This window comes from Etheostoma spectabile, chromosome 23 (assembly GCF_008692095.1).
Source record: "Etheostoma spectabile isolate EspeVRDwgs_2016 chromosome 23, UIUC_Espe_1.0, whole genome shotgun sequence".
Lineage (NCBI taxonomy): Eukaryota > Metazoa > Chordata > Actinopteri > Perciformes > Percidae > Etheostoma > Etheostoma spectabile.
The window spans coordinates 15,568,203-15,580,799 of record NC_045755.1 but is presented as its reverse complement, the minus strand read 5'-3'; the positions used below and the strand labels follow the sequence as shown (position 1 = coordinate 15,580,799).

Genomic DNA, 12,597 nt, shown 5'->3' with positions numbered 1-12,597 from the left:
GGGGAGGGTGTGAATGTTAGGTCAGGCAGCCAAATGGTTTACATACTGTATTAGGAAGTACTTGTGAAGCTTGTGTGTGAATGCACGGTGAGGTTAAAGTGATGAAAGTGAAGCGGTTTGGTGAGAAGCCAAATCCACCGTGAATCACACTAATGTGACTGTAAAAGAGGTTGTAAAAAGAAGTTTTGCATGAATGTAAAGTTGACTTTATTGGCTCCAGTTTGATATATTTTGGAAGGGAATAAAAACACATTTAAACAAATTCAAAAAACAGGCGTAACGTTTGGTGGCGTCATCTCCGTTCTGACCTTCAAACGGCCAGAAGAAACATGCAACTAGTATGCCAGTTAAATGAATAGTCATACATGCGGATAGAGGGGCAATTTGACGTGTGTGTGGTTGTGTAAAAGTGACATTTATAGGCTGCATGTATTGAAAAATAGCTAAATGTAGGAGTGAAAAATGCACATCCCTATTCCTCATTTCCTGTAATTTGTCACCTGACAAAAGTATTTTGGGGGGTATTCTGATGCCTTTATCAAAGTTCAAGATGATGCCGTTCAAACTGCTTGTTTTGACTGATCCACACAAAAACGGGCATTTTTTTACTGACAAATGGATTAGTTAAGAAAATGATCAATGGGTATGGGAAAAATTGTTGGCTCCAGCTCAAATTCTAAAAAATAAATATAATAGTCAGAAAATGATTTCACACGTTTGACATTTCTATAGGAGTTTTGTCTAATTAAAAAATGAATTTCAGTATTTTAGATGATACATTTCAAAAATACATGAAACTAAATTTTAACAGATTACTTCCTTTGTCAATTGGACACACACATACACCTCTTTCTCTGACCTGTACAATCAGACAACCCAAACCTCAGCAGCTCAGGATAAACAATGGCAATCAAACTATGACAATATTCTGCGGGAATATCTTCTCCCAACATAACAAGAACACTGTAAAATTGTTTTGGAATGTCATCTCTAGCCATCACTCCGCTTATTTAATCTCTCACTCCACAAGGTCTTACTCTAGTTGTGTGTGTGTGTGACGGGAAAACCCAGCTAGTTGTGTTATCCGTACATGATGACATTTACTTGGAGACCAATCCAAACTGAGATTAGCTGGAAACTTCACTGGTTAGCCACAACATTGACACAACAATCTGCAGCCATTGAAATGCTGTTAAAAATCAAGAATGACTCAAACAATGACTCATACACCTGCTTCAGTCTGTTAAGACACATTTACCCAAGATAAAGTGACCCAAGATAAAGTGACTCATTCTTTCATGACTTTTTCCACACGTTTGTGCCGTCCTCACTATATGAGGACTTAATTGGATCAATTGCTGCTCTAATGGTGGTAGTCTAATGGATTGTGTATTTGGGCCAATTCAATGCAGCAGTGGCAGGTGGCCAGGTCCTACAGGCTCCTGTAGATAGAGGCTGATGAGGCTTCTGGGCCTTCGTGTCAGCACCAACTCTCCTCCCAGTGTTCGTGAACTGTTCACACAACATCTGGATGCAACAGTTGGCTCTTAACCGAGCAGATTTCATTTTCCTGTCAACTTGGAGACAGCGCTTCCCGATTGATCAAAATGTGTGGCACAATGGGTTCAACTGGTGTATAATTTACCTAAATTACAAAAGTTCATGGTTTCAACTTAATGAGTAGTATTATGTGCCCAGGTTCTGAGATGTTTCAACATCTGAAAGAAAGCAATACGTCTTATGACAAACTAGAGCTGCAAATATTGTCATTATCGTTTAATCTGCCTAATAATCCTTTATTAGGAAATGGTCGAAAATGTCTAGTGTCCCACAGTCCAATGTGTCCTTTTTAAAGGTTTTATTCACCTACAAAAATATTTAATTACATTTTTTTTTAAGACAAGCAGCAAATCTTTACATTTGAGAAGCTGGAAATTCTATTCAACTTGATTCATTTCTGCAGCTGTCGTGACAACTGTCAAGTGCGTGTTCTATGGATTATCAAGAGGGTTTTTGTAATCAAGTTTTTATTTTATTGTTCAAAAACCATAAACTTCTACAAACTGTTACAAATAACACGCTGAGACAAAGGAACGCATCCCAGGGACAAACAACACAGAGAGGGAAAATGGGAGGGAGACAAAACAACACATGCAGAAACAGACAAGGGACCAAACACCTGCACAAGTTAGAGGTCTGGGCTGCAGCACGAGGACCTCAGACAAGTGTCCAGAGTCTTTTCAGGCGCTCCATTGATGTCTGCCGTGGAGAGTTCCATATACACTACATCCAAACAGGTAAGGGTCCACGTACGCATAGATAGGTTGTGAGGTTGTTTCTAACGAGTTGCAATCATTTTCAGTCCAGCAAATACAGCACATTTCTGATTCCCAAAGAGCTGAAAGGCTGACTGATCATTCAGAATCTAAACATCGACAGTAACAGACACAGAAACATTAAACAAGGCGGAAATCTTAGATGCAGTACCCTTTCAGAACTGACTAACAGGAAAGCACTCCCAGATCATGTGAAGATGAGCTTCCATACTCCTTGCATAATGATAGAAGGTGAGGAAGAGACAAAGGGGCTCTCTAAAAAAAAGGAAAAACAGTCCATAGTACATATTGAGAGATGATGCCGTGTATTGTGAATGCATATTGGGGACACCATACTATTGATTATCAAGAGTATGAAGCAGCACATAGTCTCTAACAATTTGGCTTTATACATACAAGAAAATAACTGGATTTTATCCACAGCTTTGTTTTATTTGATGGCTATAGTGTGCTTCCAAACATTTACTGCCAAAACCCCACAGAAACAACACTACAGCAGGCATTTCTAGCTACTTGAGGAAATGAATGAGTGTATGGGAAGTTTATCCCATGCAAAAACACCAGCGTATTTTTACAGAAGCAGCAAAGCTCAAATGCAACTATACGGCTCTATGGACACAAGGATATGTAGGTTTTAGTTAAGTGCTGTTTATTTGGGTGTAACCATGACAATGATACACCAATACATCATAGGCCTCTCAAAGACTAGACCAAACACATGAGCAAGGCACGCCCAGTCCCATCTGACATGTGCCAACCAGCTAATTAAGAAAAAGAATGAAAAAAAGGGCTGATGGGATGCCTAGTTGTACAATTGCACTTGGCAACAATAGCACAACATTTAGCCAACACTAACGCTCGATCAGCACTTTTAGCAACTCAGTGGAGCTTGTGATTGAATTCCCCCCACCCCCCCCCCCCCCCCCCCGTCTGCTTTTTTCATTCTCTCTTCTGGGCAGCAGATTCCCGGCATGTCTGCCCAAAGATGGAAAACAAATCCTGAGCCAAAAATGTAGCCCAGATCACCAAACAATCTTGTTTTTACTTGCTTTTCTTCAATTACAATACAGGAAAAAGATGTAAGAGTCATTCTTCCAACTTGCAGTGGAAAAGAAATGTTACAGAAACTAAGGCCTGGCTTTCAAGCTGAACGCAAAATCCATTGAGATTTGCATGTACACCAATTCTGACAGATTAAAATAATCCGGATCTATAATTTACAGACAAGTTATTATCTCAGATTTACTACTTCGGTCAGGTCCTCTGCTGAGGCCCCTGAATTCCACTTTGTGCTTCACAGAGACTTTCTGTGGATACAGACAGGAGCAGGGAGGCTGAAAGTCACATCGGATTAACGCCTGACAATGGAAATGTTCCTGCACTGGAAACTGTTGGAATGATGCTACCACACACACCACACCACCACCCACACACACACACACACACACACACACACACACACACCACACACACACACACACACACACACACACACACACACACACACACACACACACACACACACACACACCACCACACACACACACACACACACACACACACAACACACACACACACACACACACACACACACACACACACACCACACACCACACACACACACACCACACCACACACACCACACACACCACACACACCACACCACACACACACACACACACACACACACACACACACACCACACACACACACACACACACACACACACACACACACACACACACACACACACACACACACACACACACACACACACACACACACACACACACACACACACACACACACACACACACACACACACACACACACACACACACACACACACACACACACACACACACACACACACACACACACACACACACACACACACACACCACACACACACCCCACACACCCCACCACACCACACAACACACACACAACACACACACCACCCACACACACACACACACACACACACACACACACACACACTTCTGCATTCCTCTGAGGTTAGACAGCCCCACCTCCAGCCTCTCCCTCAGATCAGATATTCCAACCATGTCCTGCTAGAAGCCAACATTTTTGACATCAAGAAGTCCAGTTTCTGTCTCTATGGCTGGGTATTTTATACTTCCCTCAACTTGTCCTCGTCAATCTTACACATAGTGAAAGCCAAGCAGAAGAAAGCTCGGCCGATGTGTGTCAGCATTAACCTTGTTGTGTTATCATTGATGAATAAAACAGCATCCCTTTTACAGCCTGTATAACTTGAAAGGAAAAGTGAAAGTACAGGGCAGCAAGGTCGAGCACAAAAACCTCACGGGACCAGTTTTTTAGATTAGGATGCCATCTTGGCAAAGTACCACGTCAGCGTCATGTCCACAGTCACTCGGGGTCATTTAAAAAATAAAGTTCGGAGATACTCAAGGCATAAAAATACAGCTCAGCTGCTGCACTCTGGCCTCATTTCATGTTTCCTTTTCTTTTGACTGAGGGTTTTTATCTCCCCGGGAGGTCCCTGCTGTGGTGGAGGCAGGTGGTTTTAAGCCGCAGCGCTGTAGTCTTTCCGCAGCCTCCAGCCTTTCCTCAAACAACCCCTGTATTAGTGGGTCAGCTGAGTGCTGCTGGAGACAGGCAAAAACGAAGCTCTACAGCTGCACACTGGATGAGACCATTATAAAATGGACAAAAGCCAACAGACGTGGAGGGGAGGAGGTAGTGTGGGAAAAATGGGAAGCAAAATGCAGCCAATAATTCAGGTGGCAATAGTCAACTTGAATGTCATCGCCAAGCAACACAAAAGGAAAAGTCAGTTCCTTTCACTAAACTACAGTGCCAACATTGTGGAAAAGCCTGAAAAGCTGAGTTAAGTGTACGACCACTGCAGGCAGTCGTTTCTACATCACTGGGCCAACATGGAGATCTAGAAGTCCAACTGGTAAACTCAAGCCAGGACAAGGGTTTAAGGGGCCAAACTAATTTATCCAGGGTTCAAGACTCCCAGAATGAAAACCACCCCTAACAGACTGTTAGTAACAGTGTGCTGTTACAGGAGGAGTAGCGTGAGCAGCACCAGCTCCAGTGCTCAGTCTGCATCTTCACAGGATGCATTCAGGCACAGTATTGAGTTGTAGGTAACCCCTGTATTGGCATGAGGATTAACCACAGATCCTTCGGTTTTCAGATCCTTTGTTTCTGTGTTTGCATTCCCGTGCATCAGTGCATTGTCTAAATAATGTCTGATGGCAGAAAGACTCTGTAATTACACCAGCTCTCTGTGAGTGACAGAGCCTCCCATTGCTGTGGTCTCAGTTCACACCTGGCTCAGACCCAGACTGGCAATCGTACTCCCGAGGCCAAGAGGTCATGAACCTGCACTGTGGTCATCCAGGTTTGAATCGTACAGACTGCTTTCTTTTCTTCTTCTGCCAAACAGAAGTGCAGAACAAAAACATGAGGGCTAGATGAGGCCGGCTAACATCAGAGACGAGCAGAAATGCTCAATCCCCTGAATCTATGTTAAAAAAAAACTAGATTGGGGGAGGTTTCTCTGGAACCTGCATTTGGGAACAGCTTTTTACTTGCAACCATAAAACATCATCAGCACGTAAAAACCTTCAGGAATAACTAATGAAGCCCAGTATTTTAAAATGTCACTTTTTACACAGCGTAGAGGTTAGAACCAAATCAAACATCTTAAGATTTAAGTAACAAAACCACACTGTCTCCACTTACTGGCAGAATGTTGGAATATAGAGCAGCCTTCAGCGGTTTATACTAAGCATGATTTCATCCTTCAGAAATGCAAGCTTCAGAGACTTGGGAAGCAACTGTCCTGCCACTTTTCAAAAAATATTCTGTATTAACAGCAAAGTTTGGCATTATAACACTCTGCTAAACCAAACAAATCTGATAAACTTTGTCTATTCTGTCACAAAACACAAAAGCTGCCTTTACTTACAGATTAATAACTGTAAACCAGAGCTCAAATCAGTAGACGTTTTTCCTCAGTCCTCTATGATAGTAAATTGAATATCAAAAACAAGCATAAATGTAAATTAAGAAAATCGGGAGATAAACAATGAAAAAAAAATTGCAGTAGTTAACATATGAGCTTCATTCTTTCCTTAAAACTCCTTTTTTTTTTTAAACCCTTCAATTCACAGGTACAGTAGTTTATCACCCAATATTAATGCTTTCCAAACTTTTCTTAATGTCTCCCCTGAAGGCTGTAAGGAGATATGAATTTGTGGATGCTGGGGGCAATGTATTTTACAGATGCAAGTCACTTAAATATCCCTTTCCACAAAAACTGTTCCAATTAAAGAAATAAATACTTGTTAAACAACAAATGCCATCCACTGCAAGGCCACCAAGAGCTGTAAGGATTAATGTCAATTACACTCCACCGATTGCCTTAAAGATCAGTGTCAGGCATGTACAGGAAACTTATCACAACATCAGCGGTCACATACAGATGAAATATTGATTGGACAAGTTAAACCAGAGGAAGTGGTAACATGAAGACTATTCTCATCAGAAGACGGTTTCGGCTACAGAAACCACAACATCACCAGGCCACAAAAACGGATTTGACAAGACACAGCGCGCTAAACCTCACTTTACTGGTCACTGTAGAGCAAATCATATGGAGAGTTCATTCTGCAAGGAATATTAAATACAGTGTTCATGGACACATACTTGGAGGAGTTTCATTTTCAACCATTATGCATTAGAGGTGTAGTTCTGCAATTCTTGAGCTGCAGAGAGCTCAGTGGCCTCATGATGCATTTGAAGAAGCCATTAACACAGCGGCTGACTGACAATAGGGCTCATGCTTTCAGCAGCCTCAAACAGTCACACATGTACCCATGCAGTGATGATGGGAACAGGCCTTATTGGTGAGGTGTAACAAGCCCTTATCACCGAAACAGAGCCGAGCAAAGCCACAGGTGCACTGTGACTTATCTTGCAGGCTCATCTTCCTCATGTGCAAAGCAGCATGGATCAGGATATCACCGAGGCTCAGCGGCCGACTCCTCGAAGCTGCCTTTACTGCTCTATGAAACATGTTCACTCTGGGGGTGATCACTCTATATCAACCTTCAATGGAATCATCCCATTTAATGACTCAAAACAAAATTTATTTTTCTTAATGTTCTGAAGTTTCCGGAAAAAAAAGTAGTTTGGTACAGCTTTAAGAGAACACGGACATTTCTTTGTAAGAAAGCCTTAGTTGAAACCCAATTAAATATTCACAGTATTTTATCTGAAACTTTATTTTTTTTTTAAACTATATGCTGGCTTTTATAGACAAATTTCACATTTTTGAATGTTCAGCTGACCTGCACTGAAAAGACCTGTTTGCACTGACAATTAGTTGGAATTAACTTATTGGAGGCCAATTAGCTAGATAGGGTTAGGGTTAAATTGACACATCCATTTAATTGGTGCCAAATCGACATGTCTAGGAAACTTCCTGGGAAATTCAGAAATTAAGAATCCCTAAAATAAAGCAATTTTTTTTAAATACATAAATGAATGTTTTTTTCCATTTTCAGGTGTAGAATTTCCATTTGCCCAGTTTAATTACAGTACGAGTTATGATATTGTGCACTCACCATCTACTGTTGAAATACATACAAGATCTCATGACCTCAACCAATTAAACTATATGGTCATGACAGGAAAAAATATTCAAGACCTTTATTTACCATTAGGGAACTTAAATCTGATACTTTCAGAACTTGCAGACAATTATGCACATTGGGTTTAGGAGAGAGATAGAGATATATATCTATATCTTTGATATCTCTTTTTTTTTCCCCCCCCCATGTGTCAGTTTTAAAAATCAGGTCCAAAGTTTAAACCCACATTTCATATAGATTATCCATGTCATGATATACATCCAATATTGTGACACTTGCAGCCATAATCACACAGCAAAGGGGTGAACGATTGCTCAATAATTGAGGACTCTCTCTTAATCCAAGAGTTGCATAATTAGTCACATGTACATGCATGAGTGAAACACTGAAGCCGCTGTGGCATGATACAACTACACACCATCTAGTGACTCATGACATGCTTGTGCTTTTGAACAACCTGCTCGCCTGCAATGGAAACCAATATCTGTGACCAAGTCATTTAATCAGGTATCCGGTGCAAAGATATATTACAGTGAACACGCAACACTAAGTTTAATGCTCTACTTTATACACACACACACATAATCGATTGCTTCACTTTGTGCTGCTGCCGGCCAGGTTTATAATTAATGACAGAGGAAATGGGATGTCTGTGGGTGAGCCGATAGTGTCTCTGACATCCATCTGATTAAAGCTGAGGTGGAACATACACTGACGAATTTGAACACCAGAGTATGAGCATTCACGCTGCTAGTGGACAGATAGCATAAAGTTAACCACACCCACACAGTGGTTGTTGCCAATTGCTGAGAAAAGGACAACAAATTTGATACAGGAGTGTTTATATCCTTTTTTCCCTGAAACACCCAATCAGCTTTGGCTGTCTGCTGGGAACAAGGCAAGGCGGCGAGATTAAAAGAAAGACTGATGAAAGATAAAAAGAACACAAAGAAGGGTTCTCGAAGGAGCCACTCAGCGACACACCGTCCCTTCCAGAGTAAGGGCATTTAGCGGTTCAAGAGAGAGATATTTCTCTCCGAGTTTAGTGGAGACTGAAACAGAGTGTGAGTAACTGGACTTAGAGGAATCCAGAAACATGACAAATGATTGCTAATGTTGCTCCGAGTTGGCTGGCAACCATTTGCTAAGACATTAGTCATAACAACTAAAAGGTTATTTCAGTGTTGTGTTTACAGCTTGTGTGTAATGCAATCAATTCCCAAAATGTTTCCACTAATTGTTTTAGCACACCAAAATAAGAGCAAAATGTAATGACTTTGACCTGAATAGCAAATAAATGGTGAGAAAACCACCATCAACTACCAACTATATTATTAAACGCCAGATCCCTTCTTTGAAATACTTTTAACAGAATGCTCTACTTCCAAGCAGCCCTGGGAGTGGCTGCCTTTATCTCCTCCTGTACGTGGCCAGTACTGTGATCCGTTGTGTTGCCTGCGTGGAGGATGCAATGACAATTAGCTGCTGCTCTTATTTCTGTTTCACTAATTAGCAGGCAAGTGAAAGGAAATGCCCTGCTAGATTTTAATGTTCAGGTCTTAGGAAAAGAAAGGACCATGAAGTATTAAAGAGGAAGGTCTTGGCTGCTGGCCATACTGGCCAAGCAAAGGACATCTGCCAATTTAATAAAATAAATAAAAAAGGGTCCCCGACATCCCTAATGGGGTCGAAGACAAACGTCACTCTAAAATTATCCCCAGAGACTGTTACTTTTACTCCTATGTGACGAGAGTAAATCTGAGAGAAGGCAAACTTTTCCCTCTTAAGCAACTAAACAATACAGCCTCAAGAATGAGCGGCACCATAAACTATAGCTCACGGGCCGACTAATGAAAGAGCTAAGCTACTGAAAATGTATTGATTCCAAAAACAGTGACACTATTGACACTGCTTGCAATACAAGTTGGATTTAGCGCTGTGACGCTGTCAGCACAGGTTGCTAATGTAAGCTACTTTTTGCCAGAGGGAAAAAGTAACACATGCTGGTTCAATTGATTTGTGTACAATCAAACAGGTTAAAAAGGATGCTGGCCCTGCTCGCTGAGCCCAGTGTGTGCCATGTGAAGAAAAAACCCACTGGTTTAATGCAATAGCCAAAACCTCAAAAGATTATGTACCATCATATCTGCAAAAGAAAAGCAGCAAACCAAAAAGTTAAACTGAGATGTATGCATGATCCATTTCATGTCACAAAGTTAACCATGATTGAAAGATAACACTAACAATATTTCTCTCCTCCTCTAACATAGTTATTTACAACCTTGCAGTGGTGGTTTGTCCCGATGAGGAAGCACACTGCAACCCCCTCACCCCTGAGAACACATCTTAACATCACAGCCTCTCAAACTGCCTCAAACTGTGGACACGCCGAGATGCAAGAAAGAAAACCGCTCCCACGCTGCTGCACTCCGATCATGCCTTTGCACTCCCTCTACCCATACTACCACTCTGTGGTATGGAAATGCATGGAGGAAGATTATAGCAGAAAAAACAAACAAACATCTACTTAGCATTCAAAGACCTGCAACAGGAGACGGGAGGAAAAGAAAGCACATGTGCAAAGCGGAGGGTTGTGAAAGGAAAAGGATGATGAAAGCAGAGAGCTGAGAGGGGATTGCAGAAACAGTTGTGGCTGGAGGTGTGAGCACAGGATGAGAGGCTGCACACATGAAGACAAAAGAGGGACTTTCTAAAAATCAACCATCACCTGGTCTTTGTTATGAAAGACAACAATGAACTAACTTATCAGGAGAAAACTGAAGGTTGAGAATCAAATGCTTCCTGGCAGCATCTGATCACTTAGTGCAGCATTAAATATATAAATGAGGTGGCAACCTCTAGCTCACACAATAGGAGCGTGCACTAGGGGTGCATGATATGTTGACTCAATATCATTATCGCAATATCATGTTGCTCAATATTCTATTGAAAGTGCCGCGACAAGTATGCAATATTTAGTTTATTTTGTGGAGCGCTGCGTCCCGTCCGTTGGCTGTGTGGGTTAGTTGTGTTGGATTTAGAGCTCGCTTGAAACGCTATAATGGTCACGTTTCATTGGCCAGTTACCATGCCGCTTGCACGCCAGCGCACGGGTCCACTATGTGGCAAACCCTACGTAGTGTACCACGTGTGTGCATATTTCGACAGAGAGACAGTGTAAGTGAAGAAATAGAGGAGACAAAACGGAACAAATCAGAGGGGGGAAAAAAAAAAAAAAAAAAAAAAAAAAAAAAAAAAAAGGTGTGTCCTGTTCTCTTTATAATTATTTAAACTGTACAACCAGTATAACCTGCTCTGTAGACATGGTCGTTATTTATTCATGTTGTACCAGTCCAATGGGACTTTCAGTTGAAGTAAACCTCGTGTTGTAAGAAAACTTGTTTAATTTGTTATGAATATATTTTGATGTGTTTTCCCATAACCTTTTAGCTACATGTGTTTAAAAATATTGAAATTAATTTTGATAACACAATATTAATAAAACAGTCAATGTCGTGCAACCCTGGTGTGCACCCCATGTAGACTGAGGCCTCTCCCCCCCACCTTTCATGTCACTTTAAGTAAATGGATCCCCCCCCCAAAAAAAACAAAACAAACTTAAATGAGTACACGGTTACACACACATGCATGCATCCACGTGTACCCAACACTTAAGAGCAAGATCTGAGAGCAAAATATAGGTCATCTTGTGATAATTGGCGCTCTGTTTGTAATCCCGATTTAGAAACCAGCTCAAGGCACTTTTCTTATTGTTACCTCTTGCAGTACAGCGAGATTATAGCAAGATGGGGAAAGGGTCAAAATCGAACATCAAAAACGCTTTGTGAAAACCTGCAGATTTCCCTCTGACAATCTGGTGTAGTGATATTTCCTGCGAGGCTTTTTCTAAATGGAGGAGGATATATGGCATTAGTTTTATAACTTGACATGTAGGATAAATTGACTCTTCTTAATGGAGGAAAACTGTACAAGCTCAAACATATAATATTGAGTGGGAATAATCTTGCACTGTTTTCTATAAGCTCTGCCGTGTTTTATTTTTCCTAATTAGATTTCAATTTGAATTGACATGACACCCCTGCACTGTAACCAAAAAAGGGGGGTAATGGACACAAAATGAGCGGAGTAGATTTCAAGTTCCATATTTAAAAAGGATAAACTTCGAGAAATAGGTCAAAAGATACAGGAATTGTACTGTAAAAATGTGTTCTAGTCTAAAGTAAAAACCATATGCTGCAGCACCACCACACATCTTCCCTGTAAGAGAATTCATTACAATTGGTATCTGTGGTCTGATGTGGTCTCAGAACAGAAAAAGAATCCAAGTCAAAGTCTGATGGGAGCACAAGCTGCTGCCCAGTCATATTTCAGATGGGCTCTTCTGTCCTTCTGCTGAGCAACACCACATCCGCCAAGAGGTGAGTCAAATGTTTCACATTCACGTGGCAGAAACACTAATATTAATCATTAAAACAGTAAAAAACAACGTAGCAAAATTAGTCTGTGCCAACACTCCATTCGATACGGTCAAAACAGAAATATTTAAATCCCTCTTCCGGTCAAACTTTCCAAATTTAAAAAAA

General features: G+C 41.1%; 1 protein-coding gene across 1 annotated transcript in view; it reads right to left on the bottom strand.

The window, feature by feature from the left end:
* Window positions 1–12,597, bottom strand: part of si:dkey-97m3.1 (fatty acyl-CoA reductase 1) — a 40,437-nt gene that overhangs the window by 25,542 nt on the left and 2,298 nt on the right. The window lies entirely within an intron of this gene.